We start from the raw sequence: 19,484 nt of genomic DNA on the forward strand, positions 1-19,484 counted from the left end.
TGGTATTGGCCGATAGGTAGACAGATTGGGGCCTAGTAGGTCCCAGGGCTATTGCTCACCTCCTGGTGGGTAAGGCTGGGCCTCAGGGGATAGTGTCAGCCCTCTGGTGGTTGAATCTGGGTGTTAGGTCCTCTGGTGGGTAGAACTAGGTCCCAGGGTAGCTGAGGACTCAGGGCACCCTATTGCAGCTAGCTTAGTGATGGATAGGCTGTCTCCCTGACCAGTTATCTGCTTGCTCTGGGGTGTTCCAGGACTGGTACCAACCATCTAGTGGACAGGGCCAGGTTCTGGCACTAATTAGCTAGAAGGAGGATTCCAAATTGTCCTTCCAGTACCAGTCTCTTCATGGTGGAATGAGCTCCTCAAAAAGGCTGCTGCCAGCAACTGTGTCCTTAAGGTGAGTCCCTGTAGCCTCCTACCTTTCCAGGAGGCCCTCCAAGATCAAGTGGGTTTGACCAAGGTTCCTTTCTAATTACTCCTTCTGCCCTGGGTCTCAGAGTTTGTGAGATTTTGTGTGTTTTAAGGGTTGGGTCTATTTCCTGCAGCCTTCTAGCTCTCCCCAAAGTAAGCCTTATTGGCCTTCAAAGTCAAATGTTCTAGGTGCTTGTCTTCCTGGGGCAGGACCCCTAGGCCGGGGAGCCTGATGTGGACCTCAGAAGAACCTCTGAAGTTGAAATTATTCTCCCATTTATGGTCACCTTCCCAGGGGTTTAGGTCTTGACAACACTGTATCTCCACCCTCTTGCATGACTCATTGTGATTCCTTCTTTATATCTTTAGTTGTAGAAGATCTTTTCTACAGTTTTTAGGTGTTTCTCATCTATACTTGCTCTGTACTTAGTTGTAATTTGGGTGTGCTGATAAAAGGAGGTGAGATCAATATTTACTGTCTTCCTATTCCACCATCTTTTAAATTGGATGCTGAAAATAATAAATTTTATATTCTTGATTTCTATATTTTGAGTTTTTCAAAAACTGTTTGATTTTTTTTCTGTCCATCAGCTTAGTTAGTTTCAAGGCCTATTATTTTAGGACAGATCTACAGGAGTCTTTCTCTTTTTTCTTTATTTTAATTGGAGGTTAATTACTTTGCAATATTGTAGTGGTTTTTGCCATACATTGACATGAATCTACCATGGGTGTACATGTGTTCCCCTTCCTGAACCCCCCTCCTCCTCTTTCCCCATCCCATCCCTCAGGGTCGTCCTAGTGCACCAGCCCTGAGCACCCTGTCTCATGCATCGAACCTGGACTGGCGATCTGTTTCACATATGATAATATACAAGTTTCAGTGCTCTTCTCTCAAATCATCACCCCCTCGCCCTCTCCCACAGAGTCCAAAAGACTGTTCTATACATCTGTGTCTCTTTTGTCGTCTCGCATATAGGGTCATCATTACCATCTTTCTAAATTCAATATATGTATGTTAATGTACTATATTGGTGTTTTTCTTTCTGACTACTTCACTCTGTATAATAGGCTCCAGTTTCATCCACCTTACTAGAACTGATTCAAATGCATTCTTTTTAATGGCTGAATAATATTCCATGGTGTATATGTACCACAGCTTTCTTATCCATTCGTCTGCCAATGGACATCTAGGTTGTTCCATGCCCTGGCTGTTATAAACATGTGATGAACATTGGGGTGCACGTGTCTCTTTCAATTCTGTTTTCCTTGGTGTATGCCCAGCAGTGGGATTGCTGGGTCATATGGCAGGTCTATTTCCAATTTTTTAAGGAATCTCCACACTGTTCTCCATAGAGGAGTCTTTCTCTAGGACTAATTTTGCAATACTCCCAAGGTATGGATATTCTTGTATCTCTACTGACTACTCTGTTGTTCAGTGTATCTATACTTCAGATGGTAAAAATCGGAATGACATCTGGCCCTGGGAAAACTTTAGTTTACATTCCTTTTAGTAGTGCCTGTGTGCTCAGTCATGTCCAACACTTTGCGACGACCCTACGGACTGTAGCCCACAAGGCTTCTCTGTCCATGGTGTTTTCCAGCCTAGAGTACTGGAGTGGGTTGCCATTTACTTCTCCAGGGGATCTTGCCAACCCAGGGATCAAACCCATGTCTTCTGCATTGGCAGGCAGATTCTTTACCACTTGTGCCACCTTGGAAGTCCACAATCCTTTTTATCCCTCTAATAATTGGTCTTCCCCAAGAGTTACTCTTGCCCAGCTTCATGAAGTTTTACCCTATACATGTACAAATTTGTATTCAGTCAGACTTGAAAGGAAATGCTAATGCAAATTTCTGAAATTCATTCTCTGTTCTCTCTCTCTTTTGAATATCTTGTCCCCACAAATTCTAACCTTCTTAAGTTTCTTGTATAATACTTCTATGTCTCTTCAAATGAGTGAGATAACTAGTCTTTGTTTGGATTCTTTCTCCTTGTACTGTGATTGAGAAATTACCTCCTGGCAGGAAACTTTGGAATGGTAGAACCTATCTTTTTTGTTTTCCTTCTTTCAGGGATCTCAGACCTGCACTGCCTCATGTCCAATGTCTGAAAATGGTTGTTTCCTGTGTTTTATGACTGCATACCCTCTTACTCATTCATGTCTGGAAGAGAGATTCCAGGAGTATATTTTATTTTATTGTAAGAAAAATAAGACGTTAGGGAAGGTTGTTTCCTTTTGGTGGGTGAGGGGTGGTGGGCAGAGGAGTGATGTGATTTATGATTGATATTTTCAAAATATTATTTTGATTACCTTATAGAAAATTGAGTGACATAAGAATGGAATCAGAAAAAACAGTGAAGAATATTGCAGAAATCTGAGTAAGGAGTATGTCACTTTCTGTCTATCTCTACAAGGATTAAATCATGTTTGCTGTAGCCGCTGACTTTAAACACCACCTTAAAGGAGTTAAGGATGAAGAGTAGAAATGAGATACTTTGTGCTCTGGGAAAAACTGACAAAATAGATCTTCAGAGAGTTAGATATTTTCAGGAGAAGATTTTATAAACCCATTTTTTGTATCTCCTCATATCTAGGAAAGCACTAAAACCCTTCATGGTGAGGTCTGCTCCAAGTGACTGGCAGTAACCTTCACAAGACTAGCAGAGACTTTCTGCAAAAATGTCTTGATTGCATGTACTCCTCCTTCACCAAAATCATATATATACTGATCTTGCCCCTGTATCTTTGGAGCAGTTTCTCAGAGCTATCTGAGATGTTGTCTTCCAGGCTATAGTCTTCATTTTGTCCCGAATATAACTTAACTCACAACTCTCACTTGTGCTTTTTTTTTTTTTTTTAAAGTCAGCAGCTAGTAGTTTTTAGGTCCAGGTTATGTTCAAATAGATGACATAGTCTTCAGAAATACAGAACTTAGTCAAAGATTGAATGTTAAGTGTGGTTTGGAAATTTGGTGATTGGTGGAAGAGATGAATAGAGGATCAGATAAAGGGCAGGAAAAATCAAGAATTGTTTAAAATAGTATTTTGAACATAGTGAATTTGTGATTCCTATTAGACATTGAAGAGAAGATGGCAAGTAGTCAGTCGAATCTGTACGTTTCAAGTTCAAAAGAGACCGGAGATATAAACTCCAGAGTTGTAGACATATGGGTTTTAAAGTTATGGGAATAGATAAAGTAATCCTCAGAGGGTGAGTGGTTAAAGTTACTAAAACTCGACATTCCTTCAGGAAAGGTATATGGTTGATTTCTTAGTTTATTTATAAATATTTAACTCTGGAAAATGAGAGAAGGTCAAGCAGATATTGGCCTTATGTATGTGGAATGTTCAGTGCAGATCAGGTTGGTAGTAGATATGTAGCAGATGCCAATAAGTTCAGATTCCTGGGGAAATCATTTATTAGAGTGTGGAGGCAATCACTATGAGCTGGTGGCTGTTACTATGAGCATGTTCCCAGGTAAATGATCAGAAAGACCAGGAAGAAAAATCCCTGTAGGTTGGTGGTTAGAAAATTTCATGAAAATGAATTCAGTTACAGCTGTTTGGTTGTTCACTTCAAATTATGTCACAGTGGCAAAACGATGAGAAAAAAGACACCATAGTGCACAAAACTTTGCCTTCTAATGCAGGGAGTGAGTCAGAGAGCTAAGATCCCACATGCCTTGCAGCCAAGAAACCAAAACATAAAACAGAAGCAATATTGTAACAAATTCAATAAAGACTTTAAAAATGGTCCACATCCAGAAAAAAAAAAATCTAAAAAAAAAAACAAAAACAAAAACAGTGCAAGTGCAGAAAGTGAAAAGTGAAAATGTTAGTTGCTTAGTTGTGTCCGACTCTTTGTGACCCAATGGATTGTAGCCCTCCAGTTTCCTCTTTCCATGGAATTCTCCAGGGACGAATACTGGAGTGGGTTGCCATTGTCTTCTCCAGGAGGTTTTCCCAACTCAGATCAAACTCAGGTCTCCTGCATTGCAGGCCAATTCTTTTATCATCTGAGCCACCAGGCAGAGAGCACCCTAAGCAGGCTTGTAAACTTGTGGGTTGTGTCAAATGACTTGGGTTACAAGACAGCCTGAACTGTGGAGGGAAGAGAGCAGGGTTGTCTTTGGGAGACCATCATGGCTCCTTACTGAATAGACCTTGGTGGCTCAAGCACAGGCACCTCCCTGGGCTTCTGCAGCTGCCAGAGAGTGGGAATGATTGGAGACTTGGTTCAGACCTGCATGCCTCTGCATTAGAGTGAGCTCATTGACTGCTAGTTATGCAAAAACTTCACTCCTAGCATTGCCTTCACTATATTATTTAAAGGTATTCATGAAAATGTATTTTATTATTATGCTTATAATAGATATTTATGAATAAAAAATACAAAAAGATGCTTAACACTCACAGAATCTGTGCTTCATTTCAATACTTTTCTTTCTATTCTCATTCTCTTTTCCACCTCCTCACCATTCTGTTTCTCTTCATATCTTCACAAAATACAGATCTTAATTTATACTCAATTTTATAACTTTTAAAAACTAATCTCATACCACAAACACTTTCCATAGCTTTCAATATATATTTGAATATATAATTTCCTATGGCTGCATAACATTCCATTATGGGGAAGTACTGAAGAAGGAAATGGCAACCCACTCCAGTGTTCTTGCCTGGGAAATCCCATGGACAGAGGAGCCTGGCAGGCTATAATCCATGGGGTAACAAAGAGTCAGACACAGTGACTAAACAACAAATGTGGAAGTACACATAAAAATGTATTTATGAATGTTTAGGTTGCTTCCTTGATTTTGCCATTACAGAAGTCCTATGATGAGCATCCTTTACATAATTATAGATGATCTTTTGCTAGTTTCTTCAAAGTAAATGTTTAGGTTCCATTTTTTAAACAGTTTTTTTGAGAATTCTTTTTTTGAGGAGAGTACTTTTTGTTTTGTATGGATTTTCTTTTCTTTTTTTTAGGTTTTGTTAGAATATCAACATTTGAAAAACAATGGTGTTTTATAAGCCTAAAAATAATATTGAATTTACTGATTCTTTTATAAAATCTATCTCCCTCCTGGAAAACATATAATGTAAAATCTTTGCAAGGTTTTGGTAGTCTGGAATAGATTTTATTTTTCTTAATAAGAATATTTTTCTTTTCAGAGTTTATAAGTATCTAGAAAATTTAATCAACCCATTAGTTTTAGGTCAACTTCTTTGATATATTTCCTAATTGATAAAACTGTTATTAACCTCTTTTTATATTTTATATTCAGTCAGTTCAGGCCCTCAGTCATGTCTGACTCTCTGTGACCCCATGAATCGCAGCACACCAGGCCTCCCTGTCCATTTTTAATGTTTAATAAAAATTAAGATTTATAATATTTAATATTTCCTAGAGAGTAATTTAAATGAATGCCAATTTTCTGTTTGTTTATTTAAACTTTGAGCCAATGCTGGCTTCTTTTCCAATGTATCTGTTCTAGATTTAGAGTCAGTTAACTATAGTGGAAAGAGTAGGCTTTGATGCCAGGTAGCTTTTAATCCTGGCTTTACCACTCTGTATATCTCAGTTCACTTATCAAAGTGATAAGTATTATAGTATCTGCCTCATAAATTTGGGGAGAAGAATTAAATTTGATTATTAATCCATGTAAAAATCTCTTAAGATACAATGTTCTCCCCATCTCTCTTCCTAATGCTCCCCACATACCATCTCACCAGCTCTACTGCTCACTCCTGGGTCCAGGCAACCACCATCTCTCCCCTGGACTATGCAACAGCCTCTGCACTGATCTCCTAGCTTCCACTTTTGGCTCTACTAGTCAATTCTCATAGCAGCCAGAGTGATTCTTTATAGATACAAATCCCATTGTGTCACTCCTGTCGTCAGTCTTCCAATGCTTTCTCATCACATAGAGGAAAAAAGCCTCAGACATGATCTGGTCCCTGACTACTAAGAGACTAATTCTTACCACTCTTTCTATTCTCACTTGGCTTCACTCATACCAGACTTCTTGCTGTTTTCAGCACATCCCCACTTGCTGTTCCTTCTGCCTACAACTTTTTCTCCTTCAATATTTGCATAGTTCTTTTGCTCTTGTCTTTTAATCACAGCCATGAAATTAAAAGATGCTTGCTGCTTGGAAGAAAAGCTATGACCAACCTAGACAGCTTATTAAAAAGCAGAGACATTGCTTTGCCAGCCAAGATCTGTCTAGTCAAAGCTATGGTTTTTCCAGTGGTCATGTATGGATGTGAGAGTTGGACTATAAAGAAAGCTGAGCGCCAAAGAATTGGTGCTTTTGAACTGTGGTGTTGGAGAAGACTCTTGAGAGTCCCTTGGATTGCAAGGAGATCCAACTAGTCCATCCTAAAGGAAATCAGTCCTGAATATTCATTGGAAGGACTGATGTTGAAGCTGAAACTCCAATATTTTGGCCACATGATGTGAAAAACTGACTCATTGGAAAAGACCCCAGTGCTGGGAAAGATTGAAGGTGGGAGGAGAAGGGGACAACAGAGGATGAGATGGTTGGATGGACTCGACTCAATGGACATGAGTTTGAGTAAACTCCGGAGTTGGTGATGGACAGGAAGGCCTGGCATGCTGTGGTCCATGGGGTCACAAAGAGTCGGACATGACTGAGCAACTGAACTTAACTTTGCTCTTGTCCTTCAGGCCTCTCACCACAGGCTACCTCCTTGAAGAGGCATTCCCTAATCTTTCCAACTATAATATAAGAGAATCCCTTCCTGTTCCCTTATTCTGCTTTTTCTCTGTAACAATAATCATTATGTTAACATTTAATAAAATATATAGATGTTTTTTAAACTTCTGTCTCCCCAAGTAGAATGTAAGCTCAGTGAAGCCAAGAGACTTCCTCAAGATTGTCACCCTCTAGTCTTAGGGTCCAGTACAATATCTGTCACACTGAAATGTGTTCAGTTTTTTTCTGGAATAAATGAGTGAATGAACAAGTAAATCAATCACTATACATTTTAAAAATGATTTTGGGATCCAGTGTATTTTCTTGAGCAAAGTCTAGCTTAATTCTGTTTTATCTTATTAGTCTTCCTGGGTGTGCCTCCTTTATTTTAGGAAAGCTGTTAAAATGTGTATTTTAATCTTTAAACTGAAAGTATTACTAGTTTTACTAGCTTAAGTATTATCTTCCATATCAGTTGTTTTGTCATCACCATTCTAACTGTTCTTCCAACTGGACTTTTTCTTCTTCCTAAATGAACTGACCCGCACAGTTTGTCCTTTTCAGTTTTGACCTTATGTGAATATTATGGTCATTAGAAGTACCTCAAACTCATTTATATGAATGACAGAAGAAACAGATCAATATATTAAGTGTCTTAATGTAAACTTACTTGGCAACTGAAGAGTTGTTGTTTAGTCTCTGAGTCATGTCTCTCTCTTTTGCAACCCCATGGACTGTATAGCCCACCAGGCTCATCTGTCTATGGGATTATCCCAACAAGAATACTGGAGTGGTTTCCATTTCCTTCTCCAGGGGATCTTCTCAACTCAGGAACTGAACCTGTTGTTTCCTATATTGGCAGGTTGGATCCTTTACTACTGAGTCATCTGGGAAGTCCAACTAAAGAGTAGCACTTAAAAACTGTCTGATCAACATAGAAATGAAAGCCATTCTAATGATGCTATCTTCCTGCTACCAAATTTAAGATTAAAAGTGAATTATTTCCCTCTTCAGCTTAAAATAACTTCAGGGACTTCTCATTCTCTATAACAGTAGTTCTCAAACCTCCGTGCATATCAGAGTTGCTTGGAGGACTTGTTAGAATAGATTGCTTGGTCCATGCTCAGTTTCTGACCCAGCAGGTCTAGGTGGGGTCTGAAAATCTGCGTTGCTAACAAGTTCCCAGGTAAGGCTGTTGCTGCTGGTCTGGGAACCAAACTTTGAGAACTACTGCTCTGTACTGTACAAATACCTTCACAAAGTGTGCAAATTAGGTTATCATGTTAAAAGGTGTAAGAGATTCAGGCCAGTCCAGCTGTACCATTCCCTAGCTATGTTACTTTAGGAAAGGTATGTTATTCCCTTTCAGTGTAATTGCTTCATCTGTATAATGAGGACAAGTTTCATAGTAGTGCTTTCCTCACAGATTTGTTGTAAGATTAAATGAGATAATACCTATAAAGGGTCATGCAGAGTAATCAGCCCCCAAACATTAACAGTTCTGCAGGGTCCTCTAGAAAACTGTCTCTGTTTCTTCAGCCTCAAAGTACTATGTGGAGGTCTCTCAAATACACTACTCTGTTTCACTCTTTTGTTCCTTGGGTCATGGCTCTTTACTGTTTGGTATGCCTTTGCCTTCATTCTACTTTGCCTGGTTAAGTATTACTCTTCCTTTAATACTAAAGTCTGACATCACATCTACCCAAAGCACCTCCTGAGGTTCTTAAATGGGGCTCAGTGTTCCTCTGTGTGGACTGTCAGCTCTCTGCCTTATATTGTATATTTGGGATGATGGCCCCATGACAAAGACTGTCTACTTTGCTCAGTTGACTGTCTCTGAGACAGACATGTTAACTGTCCATTGAACTATTAGAGATAGAAAACTTTCAATGATAGAGAATAGAGAAATTTCAATGATAGAAAATAGAGAGATTTCAATGATAGAAAATAGAGAAATTTCAATGATAGAGACATTTCTAGGGCTCCGTGGAAGCTCAGAGGAAGGACAGCATCTCTTACTTCCATTTACAAAAATCCACAAGAGAATGACATAAACTACCAAAAACAGACTCACTAATTCCATATTGTCTCTTTCAAACCACATTAATTAAGCTTTTTATTTTTGTCAGTTCACTGAAGCACACCTACGAGTCACCAATGACTTCCATGTAACCAAATCCAATCCCCATTTCCTAGTGCTTATTGTACTTGATTTACTTGATATAAATGATCACTCAATTTCATTTGTCCTTGGGACAATACTCTTGATTCTCCTCTTACCATATTGTCTGATTTTTCTCTGTCCTTTTGCTTCTTGCTATGGTCTGAATGCTTGTGTTCCCCCAAAATTCATATTAAAATTCACATTTTAATTAGGGGCCTTTATGAGGTGACTGGGCCATGAAGGTGGAGCCCTTATGAATGGGATTAGTAAAAGGACTTTCTAGCCTCTTCTGCCATGTGAGGCTATAACAAGAAATCTGTAATCTGGGAGAGGACCCTTACCCAACTCTGTTGGCACTCTGATCTGGGACTTTCAGCCTCCAGAACTGCAAGGAATGAACTTCTGTTGTTTATAAGCTACTGAGTCTGTGGTTCTTTGTCATTAGCAGCCTGAATGGCCTAAGACACTTTTCATCTTTTTAAGCTAAATGTTGGACTGCATAGAATTCAGTTCTCAGAATCCTTTTTTTCTTCTGTTGACACTCATACTCTATGTATTCTTATCTACTCCCAACCCTTACGTTTATGTACTGATGTATATATCATGGGTTTCCAGGTAGGAAAGAATCTGCCTGTCAACACAGGAGATGCAGGTTCAATCCCTGGGTTGTGATGATCCCCTGGAGGAGAAAGTGGCAACCCACTCCAGTATTCTTGATAGCAGTGGAGATGGTAAAATGTAGTCTGATTCTGAATATATATTCATGTTAAAGAAGTGAAGATATGCTGGTGGATTTACTGTGGAGTGTAGCAGAAAGAGCAGAGTCAAGGATGGCTTTAAGATTTATGACAGGTAAAAATAAACAATATATATATATATACACACACATACATATGTGTGTGTATATATATATATATATATATATGACAAGAGAGTCCTAAAATATATGAAACAGAACTTATAGAATGAAAGAGACAATTCAACAATAATCATTGGAAATCTCAATACTCCACTTTCAATAATGTATAACAAGACAGAAGATCAACAAGGAAACAGAAGACTTGAACAATATTGTAAAGTAACAGGAATTAGCAGACATCTATAGAACATTCCAGCTGTATTAGTTTGCTTGGATTGCCATAATAAGATACCACAGATTGGGTGGCTTAAATAACATATGTTAATTTTCTCACAGTTCTGGAAGGAAGAAGTCTAAGATCAAGGTGCCAGAAAATTGGGTTTCTAGTGAAACCTCTCCCCCTGGCTTGTATATGGCCACTTTCTCATTGTGTCCTCACTTGGCTTTTCTTCTGTGCACACATGGAGAGAGAGAGAGAGTTATAATGTATCTTCCTTCTTCTTATGGGTCTACCACACTATCAAATCAGGGCCCCATCCTTATGACCTTATTTAACATTAGTTATCTCCTTAAAATTTTTGTCTCCAGATACAGACACACTGGGGGTATGGCTTCAACATATGAATTTTAGCAGAACACAGTTCAGTCCATAATATTACCTACTAACAGCAAAATACGCATTCTTTTCAGGTGCACGTGAAACATTCTCCAGTATAGATCATATTCTAAGCCACAAAACATGCCTTAATAAATTTAATTTTTTACTGAGGTTTAGCTTGTGTAAAATATTGTGTTGTTTTCAGGTATACAGCAAAGTGATTCAGTTATACAAATATAACTTTTCAGATTTTTGTCCCATTATACGTTACTATAAGCTGTTGACTATAATACCCTGTGCGTGTGTGCGTGTGTGCTCAGTTGTGTCCGAATCTTTGCCGCCCTATGGACTGTAACCTGCCAGGTTCCTCTGTCCATGGGATGTTCCAAGAAAGAATACTGGAGTGGGTTGCCATTTCCTCCTCCATGATGTCTTTACAACCCAGGGATTGAACCAGCGTCTCCTGAATTGACAGGGAGATTCCTTAGCACTGAGCCACCTGGGAAGTCCCATATACTTTCCTATTGTTGTTGTTCAGTCCCTCAGTTGTATCCAGCTCTTTGTGACCCCATGAACTACAGCACGCCAAGCTTCTCTATCCTTCACTATCTCTGGGAGTTTGCTCAAACTTATGTCCATTGAGTTGGTGATGCCATCCAACCATCTCATTCTTTGTCGTCCCCTTCTCCTCCTGCCTTCAATTTTCCCCAGCATCATGCTCTCTTCCAACGAGCAGCTCTTCACATCAGGTGGCCAAAGTATTGGAGCTTTAGCATCAGTTCTTTCAATGAATATTCAGGGTTTTCCTGATTTCCTTCAGAATTGACTGGTTTGATAAGGGCCTTCCAAGAACCTTTTCCACCACCACAGTTTGAAAGCATCAATTCTTCAATGCTCAGCCTTCTTTATGGTCCAGCGCTCACATCTGTACATGACTACTGGAGAAACCTTGCCTGCAAAGAGAAACTTTCTCCTGCCTGGAGAAACTTTTATCTGCAAAGTGATGTCTTCACTTTTTAATATGCTGTCTGAGCTTATCATAGCTTTTCTTCCAAGGACCAAGCATCTTTTAATTTCATGGCTGTAGTCACGATCCACAGTGACTTTTGGAGTCCAAGAGAACAAGGTCTGTCACTGTTTCCATTATTTTTCCTTATCAATTTGCCATGAAGTGATGGGACTGGATGCCATGATCTTAGTTTTTTGAATGTTGAGTTTTAAGCCAGCTTTTTCACTCTCCTCTTTCACCTACATCAAGAGGCTCTTTAGTTCTTCTTCATTTTCTGCCATTAGGGTGGTGTTATCTGCATATCTGAGGTTATTGATATTTCTCCCTGCAATCTTGATTTCAGCTTGAGCTTCATCCAGTCCAGCATTTCACATGATGTGGTCTTCATAGAAGGTAAGTAAGTAGGGTGACAATATACAGCTTTGATGTATTCCTTTCCCAATTTGGAGCCAGTCTATTGTTCCATGTCTGGTTCTGACTGTTTCTTCTTGACCTGCACACAGGTTTCTCAGGAGGCAGGTAAGGTGGTCTGGTATTTCCATCTCTTGAAGAGAGTTTGTTGTGATCCACACTGTCAAAGGTTTTAGTGTAGTCAATGAAACAGAAGTAGACGTTTTTCTGGAATTCTCTCGCTTTTTCAGTGATCCAGTGGATGTCGGCAATTTGATATCTGGTTCCTCTGCCTTTTCTAAATCCAACTTCTACCTCTGAAAGTTCTTGGTTCACATACCTTTGAAGCCTAGCTTGGAGGATTTTGCTAGCATGTGAAATGAACGCAATTGTGTAGTAGTTTGAACATTCTTTGTCATTGCCCTTCTTTGGGATTGGAGTGAAAACTGACCTTTTCAAGCCCTGTGGCTTCTGCTGTTTTCCAAATTTGCTGGCATATTGAGTGCAGCACTTTCACAGTATCATCTTTTAGGATTCAAAATAGCTCAGTTGAAATTCCTTCACCTTCACTAGCTTTGTTCGTAGTAATGGTTTCTACGGACCACTTGACTTCACTCCAGGATGTCTGGCTCTAGGTGAGTCATCACACTATCACGGTTCTCCAGGCATTAAGACCTTTTTTGTACAGTTCTGTGTATTCTTGCCACCTCTTCTTAATCTCTGTTGCTTCAGTTAAGTCCCTACCTTTTCTGTCCTTTTTTGTGCCCATCTTTGCATAAAATGCTCCCTTGGTATCTCGTATATTCTTGAAGAGATCTCTTCTTTCCCATTCTATTGTTTTCCTCATTTCTTTGCATTTTTCACTTAAGTCTTTCTTATCTCTCCTTGGTATTCTTTGGAACTCTGCATTCAATGGTATATCTCTTTCTCCTTTGCCTTTTGCTTCTCTTCTTTTAGCAGTTATTTTAAGATCTCCTCTGACAACCGTTTTACCTTCTTTAATTTTTCTTGAGGATGATTTTGGTCACTGCCTCCTGTACAATGCTACAAACCTCCATCCATAGTTGTTCAGGCACTCTATCAGATCTAATTCCTTGGATTTATTTCTCACTTCCACTATATAATCACAAGGGATTTGACTTAGGTCATACCTGAATGATCTAGTGGTTTTCCCTACTTGCTTCAATTTAAGTCTGAATTTTGCAATAAGGAGCTAATGATCTGAGCCACAGTCAGCTCCTGGTCTTGTTTTTGCTGATTGTATAGTGTTTCTTCATCTTCGGCTACAAAGAATATAATTGATCTGATTTTGGTATTGATCATCTGGTGATGTCCATGTGTATAGTCATCTCTTGTGTTGTTGGAAGAGGGTGTTTGCTATTACCAATGTGTTCTCTTGGCAAGAGTCTGTTAGCCTTTGCCCTGCTTCATTTTGTACTCCAATGTCAAACTTGCCTGTTACTCCAGGTATCTCTTGACTTCCTGATTTTGCATTCCAGTTGCCTGTGATGAAAAGGACATCTTTTTGGTGTTAGTTCTAGAAAGTCTTGTAGGTCTTCATAGAACCATTAGACTTCAGCTTCTTTGGCTTTAGTGGTTGAGGGCATAGACTTGGATTACTGTGATGTTGAATGGTCTGAATGGTTTGCCTTGGAAACAAACTAACATCATTCTATTGTTTTTCAAATTGAGCCCAAGTTTTGCATTTTGGACCCTTGTTTACTAATGAGAGCTACTCCATTTCTTCTAAGGGATTCTTGCCCACAGTAGTAGATACAATGTTCATCTGAATTAAATTTACCCATTCCCATCCATTTTAGTTCACTGACTTCTAAAATGTTGATGGTCACTCTTGCCATCTTCCATTTGACCACATCCAATTTACCTTGATTCATGGACCTAACATTCCAAGCTTCCTACGCAGTATTGTTCTTCAAAGCTTCAGACTTGACTTACACCACGAGATGCATCCACAACTGGGCATCATTGCCACTTTGGCTCAGCCTCTTCATTCTTTCTGGAGCTATTTCTCCACTCTTCCCCAGTAGCATATTGGACACCTAGTGACCTGGGGGGCTTATCTTCCATCTTCATATCTTTTTTGCCTTTTTGTACTGTCCATGGGGTTCTCAAGGCAAGAATACTGAAGTGATTTCTTTTACTCTGCTGTACTTCCCTGCACTATACAGTAAATTCTTATTGTTTTATCTATTTTATATATAGTGCTGTGTACCTGTTAATCCCATACTCCTAATTTATCTTTCCCCATCTTTCCCCTTTGGTATCCATAAGGTTGTTTTCTAGGTCTGTGAGTCTGTTTCTATTTTGTAAATAAATTTATTTGTATTATTTTTTTAGATTCTACATATAAGTGATAGTATATAATATTTATCTTTCTCTGTCTAACTTACTTCATTCTGTATAGTCCATCTAGGTCCATCCATGTTGTGCAAATGGCAACATTCCATTCTTTTATGGCTGAGTAATATTCCATTGTAATACATACCACATCATCTTAAACATTCAATTCTTGATGAACAGCTAGGTTGCTTCCATGTCTTTGCTATTATAAATAGTTCCATTATGAACTTTGGGGTGTATATATCTTTTCGTAAGTTTAATAAATTTTAAAAAGGTGAGATTATGCAAAGTATATTCTCCAACTACAATCAAATGAAATTAGAAATCAATAACAGCAAGATGTTTGAGAAATTTATAAATACGTAGAAATTAAGGAACACACTTTTTTTAGCAGCTTTTTCAATGAGTTGATGCTTTTCTTAAAATTTTTATTTGTTTATTTTTGATTGCACTGGGTCTTTGTTGCTGCTTGCAGGCTTTCATTAGTTACAGTGAGAGAGGTCTGCTCTCTAGTTGTGTGTGCAGACTTCCCATTGCTCTGGGTTCTCTTGTTGTAGAGCACAGGCTTGATATGTGTGGGCTTCAGTAGCTGTGGCATGGGCTCTAGAGCATGGGCTCAGCTGTCCTGAGGCATGTGGGCTCCTCCTGGCCTGGGATTAGACCCTTGCCCCTGCATTGGCAGCTGAACTCTCAACCACTGGACCACCAGAGAAGTCCGTAAGTAACACACTTTTAAGTAACAAATGAATCAAAGAGGAACTCAAAAGTCAAGTCAAGTCAAGATGAATAAAAGTGAAGACACCAAATACAAAAAGTGATTGCCAAGGGGGAGGAGGTCAGGGGAGGGATGAGTGAAAGGTTGGAGTTAGCAGATGTAAGCTTTTATATATAGAATGGATAAACAACAAGACCCTACTATAGAGCACAGAGGACCATATTCAATATCCTATGATAAGTCATAATGGAAAAGAATATTTTAAAAAGGGTGTATATTTAACTGAATTATTTTGCTGTACAACAGTAATTAACACAACGTTGTATACCAGCTGTAGTTCAAAAAATGTTATAATACCGTGTTCATGGATTGGAAGAATCAATATTGTCAAAATGGCTATCTATTTTGGCTATCTACCCAAAGCAATCTATAGATTCAATGCAATCCCTATCAAGCTACCAACGGTATTTTTCACAGAACTAGAACAAATAATTTCACAACAAACAATTTCACAATTTCCACAATGTGGAAATACAAAAAAACCTCGAATAGCCAAAGTAATCTTGAGAAAGAAGAATGGAACTGGAGGAATCAACCTGCCTGACTTCAGACTCTACTACAAAGCCACAGTCATCAAGACAGTATGGTACTGGCACAAAGACAGAAATATAGATCAATGGAACAGAATAGAAAGCCCAGAGATAAATCCACGAACCTATGGACACCTTATCTTCGACAAAGGAGGCAAGGATATACAAGGGACAAAAGACAACCTCTTTAACAAGTGGTGCTGGGAAAACTGGTCAACCACTTGTAAAAGACTGAAACTCGAACACTTTCTAACACCATACACAAAAATAAACTCAAAATGGATTACAGATCTAAATGTAAGACCAGAAACTGTAAATCTCTTAGAGGAGAACATATGCAAAACGCTCTCCGACATAAATCACAGCAGGATCCTCTATGACCCACCTCCCACAATATTGGAAATAAAAGCAAAAATAAACAAATGGGACCTAATGAAACTTAAAAACTTCTGCACAACAAAGGAAACTATAAGCAAGGTGAAAAGACAGCCCTCAGATTAGGAGAAAATAATAGCAAATGAAGCAACAGACAAAGGATTAATCTCAAAAATATACAAGCAACTCCTGAAGCTCAATTCCAGAAAAATAAATGACCCAATCAAAAAATGGGCCAAAGAACTAAACAGACATTTCTCCAAAGAAGACATATAGATGGCTAACAAACACATGAAAAGATGCTCAACATCACTCATTATTAGAGAAATGCAAATCAAAACCACAATGAGGTACCATTACACGCCAGTCAGGATGGCTGCTATCCAAAAGTCTACAAGCAATAAATGCTGGAGAGGGTGTGGAGAAAAGGGAACCCTCTTACACTGTTGGTGGGAATGCAAACTAGTACAGCCACTATGAAAAACAGTGTGGAGATTTCTTTAAAAACTGGAATTAGAACTGCCATGTGACCCAGCAATCCCACTTCTGGGCATACACACTGAGGAAACCAGATCTGAAAGAGACACGTGCACCCCAATGTTCATCGCAGCACTGTTTATAATAGCCAGGACATGGAAGCAACCTAGATGCCCATCAGCAGATGAATGGATAAGGAAGCTGTGGTACATATACACCATGGAATATTACTCAGCCATTAAAAAGAATTCATTTGAATCAGTTCTAATGAGATGGATGAAACTGGAGCCCATTATACAGAGTGAAGTAAGCCAGAAAGATAAAGACCATTACAGCATACTAACACATATATATGGAATTTAGAAAGATGGTAATGATAACCTTATATGCAAAACAGAAAAAGAGACACAGATGTACAGAACAGACTTTTGGACTCTGTGGGAGAAGGTGAGGGTGGGATGTTTCGAAAGAACAGCATGTATATTATCTATGGTGAAGCAGATCACCAGCCCAGGTGGGATGCATGAGACAAGTGCTCGGGCCTGGTGCACTGGGAAGACCCAGAGGAGTTGGGTGGAGAGGGAGGTGGGAGAGGGAATCGGGATGGGGAATATGTGTAACTCTATGGCTGCTTCATGTCAATGTATGACAAAACCCACTGAAATGTTGTGAAGTAATTAGCCTCCAACTAATAAAAAAAATTAAAAAAAAAAAAAGGTTGTTAAGGAAAGACCTCATGCTAAATGCTTTTACCACAATAAAATATACATACATATGTAAAAAAAAAAAAGTTATAAATCCCACAAAAATCCCAAAACATAGGATTCAGTAAAACCAAAGGTAAAAGGAAATTTGAGAAAGAAAAACTTTATTCTCTTGCAATTGATTTGGAGACATGTTGAAAACAAGTGATTAAATACTGCCCAAGGGCCCATGGGATATCAGCATAGATAAGTATATTAGCATGTTTTATGAGTAGATCCTATCAAAAGGTCACTTAAAATGCTGTTCGTTGTGAAAGGAAATTGGTTGGGATGTTGCAGAACCCATGATGTTGCAGACATCATGGTGAACTCATACAATAGGCACATATCTGGAAGGCTGTCTTCCACTCCCTGAATGAAGATGAAGTTAAAGCTATCCCATGAATCTAATTTCATGAAGATGGTACTTTCTGTCCTAGGATCTTCATGGAAACCAGGCTTGGGTGTGTGAGTGGGGCGTCTGCAAGGGGACCAAAGGAGACTAAACAGAGAACATCTGGAAGAACATTTAACCTGGGATGTGTACATTTACTGGGTCATGATTTGCTCTGAAGATGTGGTAAAATCCAAAGACTAAGAAAAATTAATTTCCCTACATTCATGGAATTTATCATATCATTTCAAGAAGAAATTTCAGAATCATGAAACCCATAGTGGTCATTGAATCCTGAGGTTCAAAAATTTCTCATTCCACCCTAGAAAGTAGGTAGATTAGAACTATATTTGAGGGGAATGGCCTGTAATGTGAAGATTGAAGTTGTGGAGCTTGGAGAGAATTCCTGAAGCAATAGCTTATGGTGAGGGAGTGATTTTTAGAACATCCTGGAGCTCATGAGATTTGTTTGCTAAGTCAATTTTGATCGTCAAGGAGAAAGGAAATGTCATCAGATGACATTATTATTGGAAAATAATTGAGGAAGAACCGGTTTCGGAATGAAGATAATTAAATCATTTTGGAAATTTAAGGTGTTTTGGGATATCCAACAGCCTGAAATTGAAAACACAGGATTTATCAAGGCTTCAGGGGAAAGGCTGAAGTTAACAGCTTATAGGTCTTTGGCATGATATTAGAAGCTGAAGCCATGGTTGTCTGTGACATACATCAAGAAGGGTACTTAAAATGAGTAAAACACAGTTGAAGATGGGATCCTCACACATTTGAAAAACAGAAAAATTTGTTAAGGAAGGATCTGCAACAGACTTTCAGATGTTCACGTCTATCTCCAGAGTGGTTACAGGCACTGAAATCTCCAACTTTCTGGCATTGATTACTTTCAGTGAATTCATATCTGAAATGGGTCAGGAATCAGTGTGAACTTGAAATAAATTCCTCTGTAATGAGGGTACTGCTTTCTGTGATCTTTATCATCTCTCTAGATGAACCTCAAATTCCTCCTACCTTGGTAGCTGGTATATGACTTTATCTCCTGATATGGGAAAACCCAACTCAATATCCCAAATTAATCCAGGTATATTTGTAAAAGGAAAAGAAGGTCTCTCATATAGGACATTCTTTACAGAGTTACTCTGAGACGCTTGCCTAGTTCTTGATTAGCCAAACTAACGCAAAGGGCACAAGTTTTTAGGAGTCAAAGTTGGTTGCCTTTTAGGATTGATCACACTGATTATTTCACTTTAAAACAATTTTTTTATTGTTGTATAGTTGATTTATAATGTTGTGTTAGTTTCAGATGTACAGCAAAGCAAATCAGTTACACAGGTACATATATCCACTCTTAAAGTGAATGTTTTCCCACATAGAGTTATTACAGGATATTGAGTAGAGTTCTCTGCTATGTAGTAGATCCTTATTAGTTATCTATTTTATATATAGTAGTGTGTATATGTTAATTCCAACCTCATTTATTCCTCTTCTTCTTTCCCCTTTGGTAACCATACATATGTTTTCTACATCTGTGACTTTATTTCTATTTTGCAGGTAAGTTCATTTGTACCATATTTTAAGATTTCATATATAAATGATATCAATATGACTTTTGTCTTTCTCTGATTTACTTCACTTAGTATGATGATTTCTAGGACCCTCC

The 19,484-nt window shown here is 38.6% G+C and overlaps 1 protein-coding gene across 1 annotated transcript in view; it reads right to left on the reverse strand.

Moving 5' to 3' along the window:
- Positions 1–19,484, reverse strand: part of LOC136144080 (olfactory receptor 5J3-like) — a 63,655-nt gene that overhangs the window by 16,337 nt on the left and 27,834 nt on the right. The window lies entirely within an intron of this gene.

Source organism: Muntiacus reevesi, chromosome 1, assembly GCF_963930625.1.
Source record: "Muntiacus reevesi chromosome 1, mMunRee1.1, whole genome shotgun sequence".
Lineage (NCBI taxonomy): Eukaryota > Metazoa > Chordata > Mammalia > Artiodactyla > Cervidae > Muntiacus > Muntiacus reevesi.